The sequence below is a fragment of the Schistocerca serialis genome, chromosome 1 (genome assembly GCF_023864345.2).
Source record: "Schistocerca serialis cubense isolate TAMUIC-IGC-003099 chromosome 1, iqSchSeri2.2, whole genome shotgun sequence".
Taxonomy (NCBI): Eukaryota; Metazoa; Arthropoda; class Insecta; order Orthoptera; family Acrididae; genus Schistocerca; species Schistocerca serialis.
The window spans coordinates 217,246,873-217,271,633 of record NC_064638.1 but is presented as its reverse complement, the minus strand read 5'-3'; the positions used below and the strand labels follow the sequence as shown (position 1 = coordinate 217,271,633).

The following is a 24,761-nucleotide window of genomic DNA, read 5'->3' as shown; positions in this document are numbered from 1 at the left end:
CTTCTGTCAAGAAGTTCTGCTGAATTTTTGTTGCAGGTTGGTTCAAATGGCTCTGAGCACTATGGGACTTAACATCTGTGGTCATCAGTCCCCTAGATCTTAGAACTACTTCAACCTAACTAACCTGATGACATTACACACATCCATGCCCGAGGCAGGATTCGAACCTGCGACCGCAGCGGTCACGCGGTTCCAGACTAAAGCGCCTAGAACCGCACGGCCACACAGGCTGGCTGTTGCAGGTTGACTCGATTTCAGCATGTTATTTACAGCAATATGGATATAGTCTTATGTAAATTGAAGAGAGAGGGGGGAGAAAGGAAGGAAAAGGAATCGAAAAGGATGGAACTAGTGATATCAACTGCACCGGGTTATAAAAGTGAATGAGAAGTTCGATGTTGCCCACTATCTTCAAACATTCGTGTTAGCGTTTGGTCTGTTCATCTTGTACCAACGTTCTTTGTGCAAGAGCGTTTGTTGTTTCCACTAATGAATGTGTACTGGGTTTAAGTCTGGAGAAAGTATAGACCTAGGAGTGGTCCATCTCATCCTGTCCTACTGTTGTGTTCTCAGGATGACGTTTTTTTGCTCGACTTCTTCGCTTGCGTTCCATCCACCTTCTTATTCACAAGGATGCCGTCGAGCGTGGTGTCGCATTGGTTAAAGAACTGGACTTATATCAGAGAGGCCTGCGATTCAAATCCCCAGCCGGCCATCCAGATTTAGCTTTCCAATGCTTTACCCAAATCATTTCAGGTAAATGCTTAGACGGTTCCTTCGAAATTCCAGGACTGATGTCCTTCCACTTTCTTCTCCAATCCGAGATTGCACTCCGTTGCTAATGACTTCGACGGAACATTAAACCATAAATCTTCTTATTTCCTAACGGGTCCGAAGCCTGTTACACCACGCACTGATAGTGTTATTACCCTGCAACAATCTGAGTAGAAATCAGTGTCCGCTACCCTAATAAGTCTAATTTCAAATTATCTCCCACTCCAGATTCTACATTCTTCCATAGTCATTCATACTACCACCATTCCACGCTGCGACTTGTAGAAAACTAATCTCTCTCGTCCTTCCCCTTGAAATTTCGTTCCTGTGCAATTATCATTTGAAAGGCGTAACCAATGTGCATCATGTCATTAAGAAACTATTTAAGAATGCTGCAAGTCATCTGGATAAAGTTTCTGTACGCAGTGATTTTCATTATGTTTAAATCTTCATGGTCATCAGTGCTGATTATTCCGCTTTTAGTTTCTGAATCCAAGCGCAAGAATCTCGTTGTTCCGGTTCCTTCTGTCATCAGCAAAATGAGGGTGACTTTTGATACTGGAAGTCTTTTTCATGATTTTCTTTTCATGTATCAGCAGTTGGTGGGATATAACAAAAATAGCAAACGATGCTTTCTCCTAGCGGACAGTGAATTTTGTGACAGGAGCACACTAATAAAATAGTTGCATGAACCTTAGATATATGATAATCACTGTTAATTGATGATAAGGTAGTAGTAGTGACGGTAAGAAATAGAAATATGTATTGTATATCTCACTGGGTGGGTATTTTTTTATGGATAAATGCGGAAATTCTGGAATTATTATAACCCTTGTAATATATTTAACTGAATTTGTCTTCTTCGTGTGTTGTAATATAAGGAAAACAAAAAAGAGAGCCCTACGATTCTTTAGAATTTTTCTGTCACTGAACCTTCCTGGAAAATGACTCGACATAAACTACAAGTATTTCCACTGATGCAGTGCAGAACATGGGCTGTGAATTTTGTATGCATGTGGCAGTCATATTGGCCGTGATATATTTAATAGCTCAATACTTAATTCATCACTGAATATCGGATGTAAAGGACTGCTATAAATAATGCACTCTGTTCCAAAATACTGTGTTTCAGATTAATACCTATAGAAAATGATTTACACATGTGAGGTGTAGGTACATTGATAAAGTTTTCGTTTGATAGGCTCGGTAGTTGTACAGCGAAAATGTAAGAGAGAATTAGCTCTCTTTTTGTGTGAAAATGTAAAAGGATTATATTTAACTCACAAGGGAAATCCGAAAAGAAATACGCGACAAGCAGAACACTCTGCAGTGTGTGGGTTCGTCTGAAGAGAGTGTTTGTCTAAATGAAAACGCATACCTCGGACAAGCGTGTTTGATTAAACAGTAAAGGGTAAAGCAGGGAAATTGACAGCCGAAGGAAGCTGCTACATTCGGATAGAGCATTGAGATCTGTAGAGATTTTATGCCGATGGCTGAAATGAAAGCGCTACTGTGCGTCTGATCTTTCATCAATCAAAAGATTCCAACGACGAACAGAGTTTTAATTAAAATGCTTATAAGGCTAGAGTTTAACGTCCCACGTCTGTCGAGTTCATTACGAGTAGAGATGAGGTGCAGAAGAGCATAAATTAGCAAGCATTCTCCAGTATTGTTTACCCAGTCACAACACTGTTTCATGGAGAGTTAGGACTGTACATTTCACAAGAGAGTTGTGATGAATCTAATGCAAGAGAGGAGCAGACCTATCAGGAATTCCGTCAGAATAAGAAGGCTTTTCTACACTCCACGCACAATATTACGTTTGATACAATGGCTTTAGACTGAGGGATCCATGTCTTTAATCCATGGGCAGAAGAAATTTTACTGTCATTGGCGATATTATGATAGCATGGTGCTTTCGATAATCAGATTATGCCATAAGATTGTGGGTTAAATTTCATACCTTTAGGTATCTCTTATTGAGGAAGGCCGTATGAGAATGTACGTAGTGATTAGTCTGCATCATGGACATGTTAACATCAGCGGCAGCTTTGCTGCAATTCGAAAGGAATAGACCATACACTCGGCATCTCGTTTTGTCCTTAGCAATCCCTTCCTGGGTTTTTACAGCATTAACAACCTTAACCAGAACGGCTCTCAACATCCTGTTATCAAACAACAATACAAATCTGTTTTACTTAAGGCACTGAACTTTACTTTATGAAAGTAAAATAGTCTCAAGCAATGTACGACAAATTCTGCGCTGATACATTCGCACTGCTCTGTTACTTGTCACATCAGGCAGACAGAACAGCCGAAACCTGGCTGGCATCCATCACAGTAAACCTGCTTCTTCACGTCTCGCCATGTCATCCATTTTAGTGTACCTCTTTTAAGGAATTCAGTAACCATCGCGGGAACATGTGTATGATGTTATCATAAGAAGAACGTTAAGCAGTAATGGTAACCACGACAAAACCTTTAACTACACAAACTTTGCTGTCGATGTTCATAATATATTTTTATGTCCTAAGTACATTACTACTATAAATTCACTGCACAACCCTGTTAAACGATCTTTTATTCGAAACCCTGAAGTTGCCGTCTGCTGAGGCGCAGAAATTTGAAATTTGGCTCAAAATTGCCATTAACCTTCCTCTGTAAAGGTGGAGGAGTGTGGCCCCCCGCAGAGTCACTCTCGCAGTCGACGACACTTCTAACAGTAAGATTGTCCGTACTTGAGAAAAAAAGGCTAGAGCCCAGAAGTTCATGTGACGTGTCAGCTGGGTTAATGAAATCACATTGCCACCAAATTTCACAATTCTGCCCAGCGTCACCGTGGACGTGTCACTCGATTCGAAGGTCGCCACACCCCTCGCTACACACATTTCATGCCATCCATTGATGCCTCTGCGATGGCGTTCAGAACCGTTACAGCCAGAGTTGAAATCACGCGGTGTTCTAATGAGTAGCCAAGGAGAACATTTCAGACACACCGCTGCTCACAATCGATATGAAGTGTCCTCGAGGGGTGGCATAAAACGTTTCAGACAAAACACCCCTTTCGTTGAGGCTTTGATTCCCACATATTTCGTGGTAGAAAGCTACAGTTCGCAGTGTGATAAGAACCATGAAGATATTCTGCACAACTTTTGGTTCTGATGATACCGCCATACGTTTCAGGCTTTCTGTAGAGACATTGTGTGACTGCATCACTGAACGTAATCACAACCTTCAGGAATGCAGCTTGACCAGAGTGTGGAACCACTAGGGATTGTTGAAAGCCATCCGACGAAATTTGAACGTGTTTCGAAGCATCAAAAAGTACTTATGCATTTTCAGTCTTGCCGTTTCTCGTCCTCCTATGGCGTGATCACGTGTGGGCGGTAGGGGGGCGGGGAGGAGATGTACGTCATTGATACATGCGTAAATAATACGGCAAAGACATCAGGAATCCGATGGAAGTCACGTGGCTGCTTTTGTGTGTGAAATCTTATGGGACTTGACTTCTTAGGTCATCAGTCCCTAAGCTTACACACTACTTAAATTGTCCTAAGGACAAACACACACACCCATGCCCGAGCGAGGGCTCGAACCTCCCCCGGGACCAGCTGCACAGTCCATGACTGCAGCGCCTTAGACCGCTCGGCTAATCAAGTCACGGGGCTAACTCACCGTTCTACGTACGAAGTTTCTGCGTAGTGACAACCTATGGACCCCACCTCTAAAAGCTACAATCAGAAAAATATTATTTTAGTATATAGTGATGTGTCTGTTTTACGACCTGTCAAGGTCATTCGTTTTTAAAACTATGCAGTATGTACAAGCGATGTTAAAAGATTACCAAGTCTAAAGACCACAGCATTAAAACTCCCTGATGAAATAAAGCTGTGCAACTGACAGTTATGAAAACAGATTCACGTGTGTCACAAATCCATACCATTTGGTAAATAGCTAAACATTAAGGAAAATGTGTGTTAATAGCTACATGACATTAAGAAATAAAAAAAATAAGAAAAAAGCAATAATAAAAATAAATAAAGATGTATGTTTCTGTATTGTCTTACGTGCTTCCATGATTCGTAATCGAAATACAAATATAGAGTTTTAATGGCGAGATTAAAACACAGCCGAATGGAACAATTACCCACACTTGACGCCGGCCTGTGTAGCCGAGCGGTTCTAGGCGCTTCATTCCGGAACCGAGTTGCTGCTAAGGTCGCAGGTTCGAATCTTCCCTTGGGCATGGATGTGTGTGATGTCCTTAGGTTAGTTAGGTTTAAGTAGTTCTAAGTCTAGGGTATTGATGACCTCAGATGTTGAGTCCCATAGTGCTTGGAGCCCACACTTGACTTTTTTGAATAAACGTAAATTGATGAGCCACATCATTAAGACCACCAGATTAACTATTGTACTGGTCCACTTTTGCTGCGATTCTATTTGGTATGGTTTCGATAAACTCTCTGGTACGTTCGTTCGCGTTTGTGACCACACTTGTGTATGCGCACGTTACGCTGTTTGCGTAATATATGGGCCAGTGGTTCGTGGACTCGGAGCTGACACCCGATAGCGTCCTACAAGTGTTTCATCAGATTCCGATCAGACGAACATATGGTAGCCCACATATGTGACGTGAATTAAATATCATGCTCCTCACAACACTGTAGCGCGATTCTGACCGTAAAACACGAACAGACATCGTGCTGGAAGTTTCCATCGCCGTCAAAAAAGACATCAAGCATGGACGGGTGCAGGTGGCCCACAATAACGCTCACATAGACCGCAGCTATCATGGTATCATCGGTCAGTACCACATGACCCGTGGAAGCTCTGGTGAAGGTCACCAATCAATAACACTGCCATGCTGCTCTTCGTCCGTGGCACTGAGCAAGTTTCGAGCAGTCGTTCACATGATTGACACCGTATCAGGACACCACCATCGATATGTTGTAACAAGAAACGTGATTCGTCCGACCAGCTGACAAGTTTAAAGTGATTTATTGTCCAATCGTGAAGATCCTGTGTCCATCACAATCGTAATTGGCAATGCTGTTAGATCATCATCGGAGTCCCACGTTAATGTGCCCGAAATGGTGTGCTCCAAAGCACTTGTACCTTCAGTAGAATTTCACTCTTTCTGTCGTCAGATCTGGTGAGGTTGTTGCTTTACAGAGCGCTCAAGACTCCGATCTCCACGTAGTGCGAGGAATGGTACGCGTCTAACATCTTGTCACCTACTAGTGGATTAACCGTCCTTCTGCCACTTTCAATAGGGGTTCCGGACAGTAGCGCGCGAACAGCTGACCAGTTTTGCCCTTTCGCAGATCCTCGTTGCAGGCGTCAGGTTATGAATATCTGTTCTGTGTCAAGGTCGCCTATGTCATTATATTTTCCATTTTTCGGTCCGTATAATGATTTACCGTTCGTCTCCGCCCAGCGTATGCTGTATCACGCGCTCTAAATGGCATCAGGCGTCATTCAATCTCTCACTGGGATGGGATCATAACATTTCAGTTCATCAGCGTGTCTGAAAACATATCTCTAGGCTACAATGAGTTCGCTTATGAGTATACCAGAATAGGGATACCATACATGTGTGGTTGCTGACTGCTCTGGCTGCCTTGCTCTAATGTTAAGCGACAATTTACAGTAAGAATTGTCAGTATTTTGATAGTAAGGCCTATGGTAATTATCTTTCGACAGTAATATCGGTGGAATTTTAGGAGAAAATTAGTACCACCTAACTCCTGCCCCATATAGGCTACACTGAAAGATGGCGCACCTCAGGGGTATCCCTGAGTTGACAAAGAATAGTTGCACAGAGAGCAAAGAGAGTTACCCGATGTTCAGAGCACTACTAAAGTTCGGGGTAAGTGCTCGCACTTGTGTGTAGCTGCAGTGTTTCTCGCGGCCGTTTAGGAGGTCCAATGCTGAATGAGTTTTGAGTAGGTGCACGGTGTACCTGAGGTCAAATTTTCACTGAGAAGGGTACAAGGAACTCATTACTTCAAACCACTCTATCATTTTTACAAATAATATCAAATTTTTTCGATTAACAGGTCTCGAGAAAGAACGAAACAGGTGTCTTTCTCGAAGGGTGCCGGTGAAACACAGGACAAGCGTTGACGTAGGAACTATGGGTATCATAACATCATAACATCAGAACCAGAGCTTCAGGCGCTGATGGAAAGCACTGGAGCACAAATCGTTACAGGCACTGAAAGCTAGCTAAAAATGAAGATAAGTTGAAAAAAAAAATTACAAGGAACCTGACGGTGTTCAGAAGGGATGGATTCTATAAAGTTGATGATGGTGTGTTTCTTGACAACCGGAATAAATTACGTAACAATGGTTCCCTTTACCAATTTCCCAGCTCAGATAAGACAGTTACTTAACAGTTCAAAGAAGTCGTCAGTCTCATTTCAATTAAGTATCCCACTCATATAATTAGACTTCATGGTATCTTCAATCTATCCCCAGTACGTTGGGGACGTTACTTGTTTAGAGTCGATGATATGCATGAAATACCGTCAAAAATCGTGCTAAATACTTTCTCCGAAAACTATTTTCAACAGTTACTTCAGGAGTCGTGAAAACGTACTCGATCTCTTAGCAATAAATAACTACCAAGAAATATTGTGGAATGTGACGGATATAGTACTTTGTGACTGCAGCGTCATAGGAGAGCTACTGAATACCACAACATCCACTCTGATCAAAACTAAACGCAAAATATATCTGCTAAAAAAAGCGGATAAAAATTCGCTTGACGTCTTCCTAAGAGACAGCCTCTGTCCCTTCCAAAGCAAGTGTGAAAGATGTGGCTTAAATTCTAACAAGAAATGTCGACAGCAGTGGAGAGATTCGTATCAAATAATTTAATACTAGACAGAATAACCCAGCATGTTACACAAAACAGGGCAGGACACTGTTGCAGAAGAAAAGAAAAAAGCATGCCAAATTTAAAATAATGCATGATCCCCAAGATTGGCGATGTTATACAGAAGTTTGAAATTTAGCGCGAATTTCAATGTGAGATGCTTTTAACAGTTTCCACCAAGAAACCCTGTCTCTAAGATGGCAGAAAATCCAAAGAGATTTTTGTGGTATGTAAAGTACACCAACGGGAAGACACAATCAACTCATTCACTGTGGGATAGCGGAGGTAATGTTACCGACGACAGTGTAACGAAGTAGAAATACTAAATAGAATTTTGCGAAATTCCTTCGCCAAAAAGATGATGGAAATATTCCAGAATTTCAATCAAGAACTGATGACAACATGAATAACTTGGGATCAGGTAGCCACAGTGTGGCAAAGCAGCTTAAATCACATAAAAAAAGCAAGACCAGCGGTCCAATAGTATACCAATTAGATTCTTTTCGGAGTATGCTGATGTAATAGCTCGGATCTTAGCAAATATATACAATAGCTAGTTCAACGAGTGGTTCATACCGAATGACAGGAAAGTTGCAGAGGTCACATCAGTACTCAGGAAAGGAAGGAGTAATCCAATGAATTATAGACCCACATCCATCATGTTGATTTTCAGTAGCTTTTTGTATACTACGTTCAAATATTATAAAATACGTCGAGGAAAACGATCTGTTGACACATAGTCAGCATGGATTCCCAAAACATTGTTCTGTGAAACACGACAAGCTCCTTATTCACACAAAGTAATGAGTGCTATCGACAGTGGATCTCAAATTGATTCATTATTCCTATATTAACAAAAGGCTTTTCACATAGTTCCTCAAAAGCGGTTTATAATCAAGTTGCATGCCTATGGAGTATCGTTCAGTTGTGTGTCTGAATTCATGACTTCCTGTCGCAAAGTTCAAAGTTCATCTGGCGATCCCTAAGGAAGTGTAACTGGCCCTCTGCTGTTCCTAATCTATATAAACGATTTAGGAGACATTCTTAGAGGGCTTCTTGGAGTGTTTGCAGATGATGCTGTTATTTGCCATCTACTAAATGCATCGCGAGATCGAAACCAACTTCAAAATGTCGTAGACAAGGTATCTGTATAGAGCGAAAAGTGCCAATTCGTCCTAAATATGATAGTTATAAGGTCACCTACATGAATAAAAAAAAAAAAAGCTTTCGATGACACGATGAAACGCGCAAATCTAAAGTCCACCAACTTGACTAAATACATACGAATTACAAATAAGAATTAGATAAGTTGGGAAAATTGTGTAGGTAATGCTGTGGGTAGACAAACCAAAGGTTCTGATTTATTGGCATAACCCTAAGAATGTACAATATGTCTACTAAGACAATGGCTAAGTTACATTTGTTGGCTGTCCACTAGAGAACATGCAGTGTGAGACCCGTACCAGATGAGATTGATGAAGGATATCAAAAAACTTCAAGAAAGGGCACCTCGTTTTGTACTATCGCAAAATGGAGCTGAGAGTTTAGAGAGTATGGTAAGTGATTTGGGGTGAAATCAATGCGTTTTTCATTGCAGTGTGACCTTTCCACAAAATTTTTTGTTCCGAAAATTCTCTTCCAAATGTGAAAATATTTTTTTGACACCCATCTAAGCAGGAAGAAGGATCATTGTAATAAAACAATAGAAAACAGAGGTTATACAGAAAGATTTGTGTTCGTTTTTCCCTCTCACAGTAAGAGAGTAGAATAGTAGAGAAATAATGTGAAAGTAATTAGATAAACTCTCTGCCAGGCACTTAAGCATTAATTGCAGAGCATTCATGCAGATGTAGATTCATGACTAGTGTCAATCTGCTGGTTGTAATAAGTAGTGTGTGTAAGAGAGTTCTGTTGCAAAAAGCATTTCTGAGTAAAATTTCCAGGATACTGACAAAGAATCCAATTTCTCAGATTTCTCCACACCAAAAAATATGATTTCCCTATATCGAGAAATTAAATTGTATATAAATACAATTGAAACTAAAATGACTATCAGAGATGAGGTATTTAAAAAACATAGAAAATTACAGCAAAATCTTAATTTTTAAAAAAATACAAAATTTAAAAAATCTCCATATATCGAAAATTCAAATTCTCATTTCCACATTGAAAAAATTTCAAACAAAAAAAATTATTTTTTATAAATAAAAAATGTAGTACCTAATTTACCACTATTGAGAAAACCAAATTTTTTTTTATTTTATAATTTTCAGACTTAATAAATTTTTACTTTATAAATACGAACCAAAAAATCTGATTTGGCTATATCGAAAATACGAAATTCCCACTTCCTCTTTTAAAAATTTTCAAATCTAATACATTTTACCCTGATAAAGACGAACCCGCAACCTAAACTCTGAAAAGTAAATATTATAACAGGAAACATTTTAATAAAAATAAGATATCTATGTAAATATAATGAAAAATTTAACAAAGAAAGCCAGCTATTTAACAGCTAACAAATTATTGCAAAGGAAAATATGGACTGGGTTAAAAAGATTTAGAAAATTGTTTTAAAGAAAATGGTTACACAAATGTAACTAGAGAAGATTTGTTTGAATTTACTGATTATTTTAATAGAAAAGAAATGAATGAAGAAATAAATTAAGACAAACTAAAATCTAAGTGTTTTGAAAGAATTTCAGTCAATTGCTAAAATGGAAAAGCTGAAGAATTTTTATAAGTTTAGAAAAAGCCAGTAACTGATCTTCTTGTAAAACATGTTGACAATATTAATAACAATAATAATGGTGACAAATTGAACAGAAACTGAAACTTCCTGGCAGATTAAAACTGTGTGCCCGACCGAGACTCGAACTCGGGACCTTTGCCTTTCACGGGCAAGTGCTCTACCAACTGAGCTATCGAAGCACGACTCTCGCCCAGTACTCACACCTTTACTTCTGCCAGTACCTCGTCTCCCACCTTCCAAACTTTACAGAAGCTCTCCTGCGAACCTTGCAGGACTAGCACTCCTGAAAGAAAGGATATTGCGGAGACATGGCTTAGCCACAGCCTGGGGGATGTTTCCAGAATGAGATTTTCACTCTGCAGTGGAGTGTGCACTGATATGAAACTTCCTGGCAGATTAAAACTGTGTGCCCGACCGAGACTCGAATTCGGGACCTTTGCTTTTCGTGGGCAAGTGCTCTACCAACTGAGCTACCGAAGCACGACTCTCGCCCAGTACTCACAGCCTTACTTCTGCCAGTACCTCGTCTCCTACCTTCCAAACTTTACAGAAGCTCTCCTGCGAACCTTGCAGGACTAGCACTCCTGAAAGAAAGGATATTGCGGAGACGCGGCTTAGCCACAGCCTGGGGGATGTTTCCAGAATGAGATTTTCACTCTGCAGTAGTAAATAAAAACTAAAAATTAATAAGTTATTAATATTTTCCCATGGTACATTAATGTTTGATCTCTTGGTAACTGAAAATTACATACATATTTTCCATTAAACATTTAATTTTTAGATAATCTGCTCCTTTTCCTATTTAAATTTTAAATCTATTTTCTCATCTTTTGAATGAACTTAGTTGTGAACATATTTGGAAGAATTTTTAATTTACTTTCCACTTTTTTAATAAATAAATGTTTTAACCTAGTAATAATGAAGAAGTTCTGTTTGTCTCTTTCTTAGACCATCTTTACAACCTTAGTTTGAAGGCAAATTATGTCTTCTTATTTTAATTTCGATATGAATTTCTTTTTCTACAATGAAAAGTGGATAAATAATTTTATTTTCGCTATACATTGATAAGAAACAAATTTAATACATTTTAGAAATGTAAGTATATTAAGCTTTTTATATATAAATGGAGTTGGTGGTGGATCTAAAAAAATAGCAAATTCTTTTAGAATAATAAAAATGTTTTAATAATTCTTGTTAGAAATAATAATACATTTTTTTACTGAAAAATTTGGCTATATTTTTGGACTATAAAAACATATACAACGCTCTTAAAATTATTGATGAAGTATTAAACTAGATATAGAAAATATTAAGAATTCTTGAATTGGAGCCTTTAAAAAGAAATGAGAAAAAACCATGCATATATATTAATAAATCCGGATTATATTCCTTAATATTTATATCAAAAAGGAAGAGAAAACCAATTTAGAATATGGTTTCCTCGTGATATTTGCGATCTTCTAGAAAACATGGTGAATATAAAAAATTTAACAAATGAAAGAAATGAAGACATAAATACATAACTAACATTTGTTATTACTTTGTTAAATGATGAAACTTTAAGATCTACTTTTGTTGTTTTGAGATTGTATGATTATAATTTTATTTATTATATTAATGTTACTTGGACACAATTTTAAAAATTTTCAGAATAAATTAGATGTAAGAAACAGGCGTCCAAATTGTGAAGAATTTTTAAGAATAAATTATGTTCCAAATTAAGTAAATGTATGTAAACCAATGAAAGAAAAATTAATAATTGACTATAATCGAAATTATTTAAATATTTTAGTTGATTATTCACAAAAATAATTTTTAACATATTAAGAGACTAACAAACGTTTCTTAGAATATAAAACTAAGTTTCTAAGTTTTTCTTCGTAATCAAATTAAAAATAACATCCATAAGTATTTCTATACAAAGAAAATAAACAAAACATACTAATTCCATTATACGAATCCAACAGTTCAATTTTAAAATCACCAAACAATTTTGACATTAAATCGTTTTTGAAACTTTATTTGAATATGAAAATAGACTCAATAGTGTTCTCAATTTATGTACAAAATTATTTACTAACGTTTTAAAAATTTAACTTTGCATGTATTTACCCAACTATTACACAAATTATCGACATCCAAACATTTGCCATAAATTTCATTATCTCTTTTATTTAAAATTTGATCATCAAGGGAGGTATTAGGACAATTCATTTTCAGATAATCTTGTTCATAAGCATATCCTTTTATTTGCTCGCTATTTAAATTATCATAGTTACATGTGATTGGATTCGAATGTTTAAGATCAACAATTTCAAAAGTTACTGTTGATGAAATTGCTATACATACTTTTTCAAGAAGTTTTTAAGTTTCAAAATTCTTACTTTATGAACAAATTTATATTTACAAATTTGTTATGTGAACTGGTAAGAGTAAGTTTTTTTCAGGATTTTTAATTACTTTTTCTGGGGTTCTTTTTATAGTTGAATAATTTTGTTATTATCAAGCCATTTACAATTATTGTCAACCTATTTATAATTTCCTTGAAGAACAAATTTCTTCCACATCTGCTTCATGTATTCTGTTGAATCATTCATGACAGATGCATTTAATTTGTTAAATTTGAATAATTTTTAATGTCGAATTTTACATTAACTCTTGAAATCTCTTCTTATTAATTTCTTTGCCATTATATGTCTGTGCATTTTTTGGTTTCCTTGACTTAAATAGAAAACACTTAACAAATATCTAAATGCTTTACATATTTTTGAAAATTCCTTTCTACTTTACAGAATCCTTTTCGACTAAATCAGTAAGCCGCAAACAATCCATTTTAAAAGATTTATGTTTATCTTTTAAAATTGTTTCTTCTTGGTTTATGTAAGTCATTAATAATTTCTTAACAAATATCTTAATGGAGTGTTTTAGAGACAACCTCTTCTTCTACCAAACTTTTTTAGCGAATTTACTCATTTTGGTTTTACATATTGAAGAAAGATTTTCAAATCTTTGTTGTCCAGTTTTAGTTATTAATCTATGAGGAAGAAGTCTTTCAGTAGGCTTTTTGCACTTTGAACAGTAGATGTGATAATCGTTCTTCATTTGTGAAGAATGAATTATTTCACCAATCACATATATCTTTACATCAACTGGAACAGTTTTAACATAAACATTTAATCTTATAGTTAGAAATTTTGATTTGTGATAATTTTGATTGTTGAAATTTCAGGAGTTATTTTATAAATTTGTGAACAACACTCACCAAAATTTCAAAGTTATTAAATGTTAAATCTCTGTATTTTGACCAACACCAAGAGATTTATTAAGAATATCAATTCACTTAAATTGGGCACTGTTTGTTTGCCTCCAGTCATAACAGTAAATTCAATAAGTTGTTTATGATATACTTTTCCTTTATGTCGAAATGCTTTTATATTCTATCTTGGTAACATGTTTGAAAATTAATTTTGTAAATAATGTTTGATAACTTGATCTTTTGTATTTACTGAATAAATTACATTCGTGATTATTCTACCTTTAAAGCTGGTATAACCTCTAGTTACTTTAAAAAGAACATTAAATTTTTTCTGAAATTGTTTATTTGCATTATTTATTTTTGTATGTAATGTTGATTGAATATTTTTGATTTTTGGTTCTAATGTGTCTAGTGATAGTTTTATTTTTACATTAATTTTTGGATCTATTGATGATAAAATTTTTGAATTTTGATCGAAAAATGATCAGATATTGATATTAATTCCTTATTAATTAATGGAGCTGATGATTGAAATGTTTTATTATTACTAAACCGTTACAGAGTTTAATTCAAAATATGTCGATTTATTAGATTTTAAAATATCATTAAACTGATAATTCAAACATGGTAGTTATAAACACACAAGTGAATACAAATTACCTCATTAAAATTTTGAATTTTTTCAAAACTCTAGTGTAAATAATTTTCTCCCTAATAGTTCACTAATTATTTTGGTATATTTACTCCATTTGAATGAAAAACATATTTTATTTCTTTAATTTTATTATACCAAATACAATTAGTTCTGACATGATGTGAAGAATCTGAATCTTCTATTCACATTCTAGTTTTTTTGGCTCATTTGGTATTTCCTCAATCATAAAATGCAATGAAGATATTTAATTTTCAGTTGTTTAACTAATTCTTCCTTGTCAAAATTCGATATACAATTATTACATGTTTAAATCATTTCTTTGAAATATTTTTTACTGCTATTCCTTTCTTCATTAATTTTTTATTATTTATAAATGCATTTGAAACTGCTGCTGTTCCACCAGGAACTGAACGAATTGTTGAAAAATAAGATAATGCAGCTAATATTCACGGTAAAAGGCTACCTTTGTGTTGTGTTAATCATGAATATTCTTTGTATTTTGTTAGATTATGATGTCTATTTAATTTAAGTTAAACTGATATTGGTTTAGTTTTAACAGTTGGTATCAAACTATAGTCAGTTGAAAAGTTATTAATTTTATAGTTTAAAAAATTACGAAAAGTTTTTATAAATTCCTCTAACTGGAGTTGCATATATTTTTCCTCCTAAAGACGTATCTGTTGCAAGTATTCTATCCTTCACAGGTAACTCAACTTTTTATCAGCTTCATATTTTCCTGATAATTCTTTATTATCTTTGTAAGAACCATCATGTTCTTTACATGCTTTATCTAATTTTTTTTTCAATCACAACATCCTAATCTTTCTTCTGTATTTATAAAAAGCTGGGAGTACCAATACCTCTGGTATTGGTAAATTATTTAATGCCGAATTTATTAATCCTTTTCCATATTTATTACATTCGAAAATTTATGTGGTAAATTATTAAAAAAATAATTAATTAGAAATTCCATTACGATTATTAGTAAAAAGTCACGAAGTTCGTCTCTTAACATTTGTGTTATTCTGACTGCCTCATGATGATAATTTTTACTTCCCATTAATTTTTCACCATGAATTACTGTTAATAAGTCAGTTACATTTCTGACATTAATCATCCATACATATTCAATGGCTTTTTCTGAATAATTTTTTGCTATGCCTTCACCAACTTTTTCTAATGAACCATTAAGATTTCTTTCTGCAGAAGCAAGAAAAATAGGGTTCAACGTTTGTTTTAATGAAATTATTACATTTAATTAATCTTCTTCAGTTTATTTTATATGGATTACTTTCATTATGGCTTTTATTTCAATCATATATAAAGTGCTTGCCTAGTTTTGTAACTAAAGAGAATCAAATTCTGTTCATAATCCATCCTTCATTATTTATTAGTTGGTTAAAAGTTTCAAGAACCCATCCCTTCCTTCATATGCTTTTGTACCAATTTTTATTTTATCACCATTGAATTTTTCTGGTAATTTAACAATATATTTACTAGGACCAATGTGTCTTCATCCAAAAATTGGATCTTCCCATGATTAATAAAGCCACTTATATTTATTTTTTAACATCTTTGTCTTTTTCCTTTAATTTTCTTTCTGTTCCATAATTTTCCAATAAACTAATCATTTCTGATTCGCTTAATGTGTAGTCATCAATCCATTATTGTGGTGGAATATCATTCCATTGTTCTAAATAATATCAATTATAAAATACCATTTGTTTTTCAAATTGTCTATTTTCTTAAATTGCTTTTAACACTCTTTGTCCTAATTCTTCAATTTTTTGGTTAACTCTTTCTATTGTGTAGAAAACTGGTTGATTTGCTTTTTAAATTTTTATATTCTGTTCATGTTTTTTTTCATTTCTCAAATTCTTCTTTTACTTGTTCTTTTACTTTTTGATTTCGTTTGGCATTTTTATTAATTTCTAGATCATATTTTGAAAACATCTGTTAAGAATAAAATTATGAAATTCGTTTTTTATTTGGTTTTTAATTTTTGTTTCTTGTTTATGTTTACCTTTTATGTTATATGTTTATGTTTAATGTTCAAAGAATTAGTATTTTTTCTTTATGTTTAGCTTCATTAATGTCTCATGTCATATCTATTGTTATTAAACGTATTTCACCTCTATTTGAAGATTTGCTTCACAATTCTTAAAATTCATCGAACTTTAAATTCTCACCAACAAATTCATGAAAAATAAAATTTAAATTTGTGTCATCTTGTCTAAAATATTTCTAACATTTTTACTATTGTTAACTAATTGTTTTGAAATTTTTAAATAAGTTTGACTAATAAAAAAAATCTATTCTTTTATGCTATAGTAAAAAAATCTCTAACTATATCTTGATTTTGGGGAATGAAATCATCCAAAACTACTCAATGTTCTTCCGAACTGTCTAACTGAACAATTTCTTCACCATTTTCAATAAAATTTACAATTTTTTCCTTCATTTTATCTTCAACTGTTTCACATCTTTCTATAATTTGTATACAAATTATTATTTTTTCCAATTTAGCCATCCTGGTTCTGAAATATAATTATCAACCATTAATGTTGTTTTTCCACATACACTTGGTTCTATAACTGCACATCTAATAGAATTTGGTAAAAGTTTACCATGTTTATTTTTGTTTTTCAATCTGTAATTTACTTAGATAATTTTTTAATAAAGTAAATGTGGAGATTATTTCAATTGAGTGATAATTGTTCAGTTCTGAAAAAAACTATTAACTGTTCCTGTAAGAGGAATTTCAAATACGTTTAACTAGTTTTATTCTTATTTTCAAACTCATAATATTACTCCGAAAAAAAATATTGTTTCAATGGAGAAGCAATAGAAATTCCTGTTAATCAAATAGTTTAAAAAATTTAGAAAAAGATTAATTATTAGAAAAATCGAGTATATTCGTATTAAGGGAGATAAAATTTTAAATATAATCGTTGCTGTATAATTGTTGCTGCTGTTGTTGGTTCTGATAAATTGCACATCAAGAGTTCTGCTGTTGCTAGATGAGGGACATATGGCTTGTCTCGAACCAAATGATTTTCTGTTAGTTTTGTGAGATGTATGACATTCAAGGAAAATGAGCAGAGACATGCATCTGGTCTGTTGTTGCTAACAAGGGTAGTTCTGGAGCTTCAATGGCTAAAACCGAATGAACATTGTCTTAAAAACAGAGATGTGTCCGTACTGCCATTAATGTGCAGAAGTCAGACTTTGTGAACAGTCAAAGGTTGATGAACGATTGCAGAAGCACAAACAGCAATAATACCACATCGAAGGCTATGTAGTTAAAGGCTATGAAGTGGAAAGGAAGTAAATAACAACTGTTAATATGTCATGAACTCGTTTTCCTGGCCACATCTGTACATTTTTGATCAGATATCACTTATGGTAATTTTTCTGCCTCCTGTACCACAATGAGCAGCTCATCGATGTTAAAATTTAGGTGCTAATGTTTTGTTACTGCACTAGCTGGAAGTATTCTGACTGGTAACATATGTTACAGTAACAAGGCTCAGGAAGCCCTGATATCATATGCTGCCTGTCGCAGCACAACACAACAGCGTCATCGACGTCTCTCTTACAGCGACCATGTTCTGTCTCTGAAACTGTCTGGCGCCGTCGGCCGCTTCTGTAGCCCACGCAGTATGCTGACGCGACCTACATAAATGACGCTTGTTTCCTAGCAACAGTACCGTATGAGCGGAGTTACGTCATGACTTCATGAGGAAGGGCGGCCAACAATCGGGTATCTGAAGACGGAATAAAGTCTCACACACAACCGCACGCACACACACACACAAACTCACACACACACACACACACACACACACACACACACGCACATACACATGCGCACGCACCAAAATCGCCCAATAAATGCGAGTATTTCTTTCTATGCACGTGGTTCAGTTCTTACCATCAATAGACGTTGGTATCATATACCAACCTATATCTACACATATATTTGACAGTCTACTGTACATTGCGTGGTAGCAGGTAATTTGTACCAATATGACCGATTTTATGAGCGAGACAAAAATAATTCTTTAATTAACGTCAGCAGCATGATCTCTCAGAGGTGTACGATGGTTGCAGCAGAATAGTCGTTACTTCTCATTAAATGCCGTTTCTTCAGAATCACCCAGTAGTATTTAATGATCAAAATGTCGACCTCTTTTCAAAGATTGTCATTCAAGTTCACCAAGCAATACCAATCTATTAGAAACCCAGCAGCGCGTTATGAAATGCGTTCGATTAATACTGTCATACTTACTAGATACTGAACAAAATGGCTGTAATAATACTCTATAGTTGGTCGCAATAGCGTCTTGTACACGATTTCTTTTACAGATTAACTGCACTTTAACAGGACATTTACTATAAATCTAACTCTTCCATAATATTGATTTTACGCTTTCATACTATTCCAAATCGCTTGTTAGAGCTAACCTTCAATAATTAGACGGCATGACATAATTCAGACGTTCGCCACTAATGCTGTTATCACATGCTGTGTGCTCGTATTTTATAATTTCGGTGAATAATTTTCTGTTTTATCTAAGTTTGTCATAAGTCAGCTCATAAAAATTGTGTATTCAATAATTATAATTGGCGTTCTTCTATGAATAGAGGTAGCTGTAATATGTCCTGCATGGTTCACTGTAACACGAGACAGTCACCATCTGTACAACAAACTCATCTAATTAACACGGTGAATGACACACTCTTAGTGATGGATGATTCGCCGCCGCTTCTGGCAGCACCACGGTTCTGCCATACGACCCTGGTATGGCCACTGCCTCGTAGTAGTCAACGTGTTTTCAGCAAAATTCTTCTGTGAAGGCACAGATACTTATCTCCCATAATTGCTCGATGTGGTTTATGTCAGGCGATCTGGACGGCCAAATTATTCGCTCTAACTATCTACGATGTTCTACAGACCCTTCACGAACAATTTTAGTCTGTTGAAGAGTGCATTGTCACCGAAAAAAATTCAGTTGTTGTTTGGAAACATAACGTCCATGAATGGCAGAAAATAGTCTCCAAGTAGTCAGAGGTGACCATTTCCAGTCAATGGTCGGTTCATTTGGACCAGAGGGCCCAGTCGATTCCAGGTAAACACAGCCCATACCACTATGGAGCCGCCAGCAGTTTGCATGGTGTGTTGCTGACAACTTGGGTCCTTTGCTTCGATAGCTCTGCGCCACACTCGAATCCAACTAAAATCCAACTCATCAGACCAGATTGCAGTTTTCCGGTCGTATATGGTCCAACCGCTTTGGTCACGAGGCCAGGAGAGGCGCTTCTGGCAATGTCGTGATGTCAGCAAAGGCAATCACGTTTTTATTTCTTTTATAAGAAAAAAATTCCGATATTAAGAGAAGGATAGTACACACTGATGTGTATATATACTTCATCTACAAACATTTTACAGTAGAACTGGTGGAATACTGATGAGCCATCCTGCGGCTCGTGTTGGTGCTGTTTGTAGGTTTCCGCCCTCTGTTGGAGGCCAGACGGTATCGTTTAGTTGGCATGGTTGCGGTTGTTTGTCTTCTTCTCGTGTTGACTGGCTCCACTCGATTCCGCAAGAGTTGCCTGTCCGCTAGTGGCAGCAGCGGCGGTTGTATATATGTAGTAACTGTTGCCTATCTTTGTGGCGACGTCGTTGTTTCTCCATCTCGTATGAGGGGGGCCTGTTCGGTTGGGGACTGAGGAGGAGCCAGGTCCACGCAGCGGGACTCTAGGACTGCTGGCGACACGCGTGGACTGCCGGATGGAAGTGCTGGGGTCACAAGGGTGCACGACCTGATCGTAAACCGGATCCAGCAAGCTTTAAGATGAGTTCATTTCAATCCAAGTAGAGAAATCCCCACCATTATGATATCTCGCGATTCTCCAGTGACTTTGGTTTGTATAGCTGCTCGTAGTGTTGCCGAGGCAAAGAGCAGTTAGTGGAGTGCTTGGGGAGGGCGGATCTGATTAGCTTTGAAACGTCCCCTTTTGACAAATTATACATGACTGTCCTTAACCTGACACACAATATTTTTAGCGCAACGCAATCTGACTTTCAGGAATCCCTACAAAAGAATGGCCCTGACTAACATTAACCTATGCATTTCACAAATCGCTTACCTCACAAAAATCTTGGTTACTCGAACTACTGCAATACAGCGAGCGCCACTACTGCCAGCTAAATAAAAGATTCAAACTATGGAAGGCACTAACTACCGATAGGGATAGTTAGCAAATAAAAGATATTAATAGAGAACAAACAATGTATTTACCTTAATATCATCAAAAGTCATAATATATATAGCAGTTCATGACAAATTACAAAACTCCGCCATCTCTCTCCCCACATCCACCACTGCTGGCGGCTCACCTCCAACTGCGCAACGCTACGCGCTGTTCACATCCAGCTGCCGCTGCCCAACACTACAATGGTAGACAACAATGCAAACTAGACACAGACTGCACACAGCACAGCCAGTGATTCTCACACAGAGCGCTACGTGGCGTTACCAATAAGAAAACCTAAACAGCCTACTTACAGCTTTCCTCGACTTGTTATTACTATTTACTACGTTCAACTTGTTACAATTTGATAAGTTCAACCAGCGATAATTTTTCTTGCCTGGTGGCTGCTAACGCCCCAGTTACCTGCCCCAGGGGTTAGTGTATGTAACGGCAGTGTACGTTTCCTCGCCTTCCCGCCGCTGAAGGGAAGGCGTTAATTTTGACAGCTGTCTTGATTGTAGGCCGGTTAGTGTTTCTTCTACTCTGGTGTTAGTGATTCCTTTCTCGTTCCGGGCGCTCTAAACACAGTATTCTGGGTACGTAGTGCAGACCGCCGGTTCCGGCTTTGGCGTATTGTCCCATCGTTGCATTTGGTTTATCGGAGGTCAGGTAGCTTCAGCAAGATTATGATCAGTCATTCGCTAGACTACCACTAGTCTGTGTTACCATCTTGTGAATGAATGCCACTATTCGTTGCCTATCTCATCGCTGGCGAAAGTGTTTATTAGGACTTTCTCAGAGGTCGATTCCTGGAGCACCGTCTGTGGCCCTTTCGTTTTTGTAAGACATGTGTGTTCTAAAAGGAGGTCTGATGGCCAGTAGTTCAGTGTAACGCTCCTTCAGCCCACGCCTTCTGCGGGTATAATCTGCCTCAGTACCCTTTAAGGGACTTATGTACTGGTCCTTGTGTTTTATTATTGTATTATTTGTTACAATACCTTGTAATGCTCACATTAAAGGTTATTTATGTCTAGTTAATTGTTCTGGTCGCCTTCTGGAATAAACCTAACAGTGTAGTGTTCAGTGGATGTTAAGCGTTGTGTTAAAATGTTTACCATTATCTTATTTCACCCGTTTGGTGATCAGTTGCATGTTATTTTAATTAACCTCTGCTATTGTATTTTCTGCTTTACAGCATGTTTGTAAACTTTTTTATATTATTGCCGTTCCTGGCGTGTAAGGCCTTCAGCCGTGATCGTGGTCAGTTGCTTTAAAATTCTAATTTTGTTTTTGTATCTATGCAGTAAGCCTTTAAACCTTATTTACTGCCACTCATGGCATCTGATGCCTTCCGCTGTGTTTGTGGCGACTTGCCTTTGATATTTCAATATCCGTAATTTGTAAGGTGCAACGAGTTTTAAACAATTCTTAATTTATTCCCATACCATAGCGGAGCGGCCGACACAGCTGCAAGCAGACGGACACAAACAGAAAGTAAAGCGGATGATGCTGCTCGGTTTTTTTGGGCTCTCACCTGCGCGGTCATCAACGCCCATTCAAAGTCTCAATTCTTACAGTCCTATGTAGCCACTGTCACAAATGATGATGATGAAATGATGAGAACAACACTAACACCCAGTCGCTGGGAATCGAACCCGGGACCCCGCGATACAGAGGCAGCAATGCTAGCCACTAGACCACGAGCTGCCGACAGTAACGCGGAGCGTAGGCGCTACGACTCACTCGGCAGACAGAGCAACGCTAACGAGGAAAAGTTCACACAAGCGACGCTGCAGCAACTGAAATAAACAAGAACCTTTCCGGTCGGCGGTACTGCAGTGAAATACTGAGGGAACATTTCTCTTTTCTGAACAGAGTGCAGTACAAAATTCTAGGAACATCTTTCTGTACTGACCGACAACTAACAACTGCTGGTGCAGATACAACACATAGCAATGTTGCCCACCTGCGGCACAAACTAACCAGTCCGCTACGGAATACACTGGCGAACAAAATACACCGCCAAGCAATTATAAAAAATACCTACCAAAATGTTCTATAATACTGTATCAAATCATAGTATACGCGCTGTACACGGTCCAGTCACATGTCAAAAGCCGGAATAAACACTTTCTACAACACGGACGTGCTGGAAGAGAGAGATGTGGACCCATGCCGATTCCACTACCGTAGCGAGGTTAAACAGTTGAGGTCCCATGGGACCGAACGTTGTCGCCGATCGGTTCTAGGCGATTAAGTCCGGAGCCACGCTGCTGCTACGGTAACAGGTTCGAATCCGGCTTCGGGCATGGATGTGTGTGATGTCCTTAGGTTTGTTAGGTTTAAGTATTTCTAAGTCTACGGGACAGATGATCTCAGATGTTAAGTCCCATAGTGCTCAGAGCCACCTGAACCTTTTGAGGTCCCAGTAGAGGTAGTACAACCGATGTTCGATCCGGGAGTGGGGTTGGTGATCAGGGCAGTAAGGTAAACTCATCCTGGAGCTCTTTGAACCACGTACGTACACTGCGAGTTGTGTGACCTGTTGATTGTGTTGCTGGTAAATGCCATCGTGCTGAGGAAAGAAAGCTGTATGTGGACGTGGTGTCCAGTGATAGATGCATACTTATGTTGATCCATTCTGAGTTCCAGAATGACGAGATCACCGAGGGAATGTTACGAAAACATTCTCTTGACCATAACGCTCAGGACCGAACCTGACGGCGATTTCTGGAAGACCCTCAACGCCAACTGCTATATGTGCAATGGAGCATAAGACGTGATTCACATGCAAAGGCCACTTGTCGTGTGTCGATGGACGTCCTGTTGCAGTAATGGCGTGCCGATTGCAGCCTTGTAGACTAAGGGTAGCTCTCAGCCTTGACTGTTCAAATGTATTTGAATTTCTAAGGGACTAAACTGCTGAGATCATCGGTATCTAGGCTTATGCACTACTTAAACTAACTTATGCTAAGAACAAAACACAGACACCCATGCCCGGAGGAGGACTCGAACCTACGGTGGGGGGGGGGGGGTCTCAGCATTGATACATGAAAGAGATGCCTGCTGTAAAGGCCCATTTGCAGCAGCGTTAGCAGAACGGTCGTTGAAGAGACACAATTGCTAGCTGTTTGATTCATCTGGTGGTCGATTGCTCAACATTTTCAATTCTGTTCACCGGTACACACCTCTGCAGGCGTCTTTCATCCCTCTTATCTATGGCCTGCGGTGTACGAAAGTTCCTTCGGCATCGGTTTAGGTGAGCTTCATTTTGCCATGGACGGATACTTTAACCACGGCGTCAGGTGACTAGTTTACTAACTTAGCGGTTTCTTCAATGCTTCAACACTCTCCCCGCCAAACCAATGAACATACCCTTGTGGACGTCAGGTAGATCGTTCCGTTTTCGCATTACGACAACGATCAGAGTGTTTCGCTTGTTCCGCCGACATGCTTTATATCCTCTCCACTGCTAGTGCTATCATCTGCCGTCTGTGACTGGTTGCTGCACGTTGATGTCGAAGGTAGATGGTGGGTACGTTAACGTGACGGAACCGTATACAAAAGGATGTCAGTGAGTTTCATTTCACGTCGCCGCTGCAGCGTATGTGCAACCCAGCGCGACTCCTGTGTGGGTATACCAGTATAAGCACCGAAATGTAGAGTGCAGGGTTAGTGTGACCATCGAACGGAAACTTTCTGATCGCCCCTTATAACTTGGCACTCCGTGCAGGGCGTACTGGGAAATCAGTATCCGTTATACCCCATAAACCACTGTGAAGGACGTGGCAGAGGGCACTTTCCATTGGACCAGGCTTTTTAAAATTCCATTCGCTTTTCGAGTGGGGGAAAAAATGACAGTTAAAACCCCTCTACACTAACTATGTCATCAGAATTAAGGGCGGTGTTAAATTTTGCTTTGTACACTACTGGCCATTAAAAATGTACACCATCTGTTGACTCAGGGATCCAGACGTGGCTGCACGATCCGTTATAGCCATCCGGATAAGATGCCTGTCATCTCGACTGCTAGTGATACGAGGCCGTTTGGATCCAGCACGGCGTTCCGTATTACCCTCCTGAACCCACCGATTCCATATTCTGCTAACAGTCACTGGATCTCGACCAACGCGAGTAGCAATGTCGCGATACTATAAACCGTAATCGCGATAGGCTACAATCGGAC

At 37.7% G+C, this 24,761-nt stretch overlaps 1 non-coding gene across 1 annotated transcript; it reads right to left on the bottom strand.

The window, feature by feature from the left end:
• Nucleotides 1–10,511: 10,511 nt before the first annotated feature.
• On the bottom strand, nucleotides 10,512–10,586 carry Trnas-uga (transfer RNA serine (anticodon UGA)). The gene has a single exon. It is a non-coding gene; the product is annotated as a tRNA-Ser (tRNA).
• Between the last annotated feature and the right edge of the window lie 14,175 nt (nucleotides 10,587–24,761).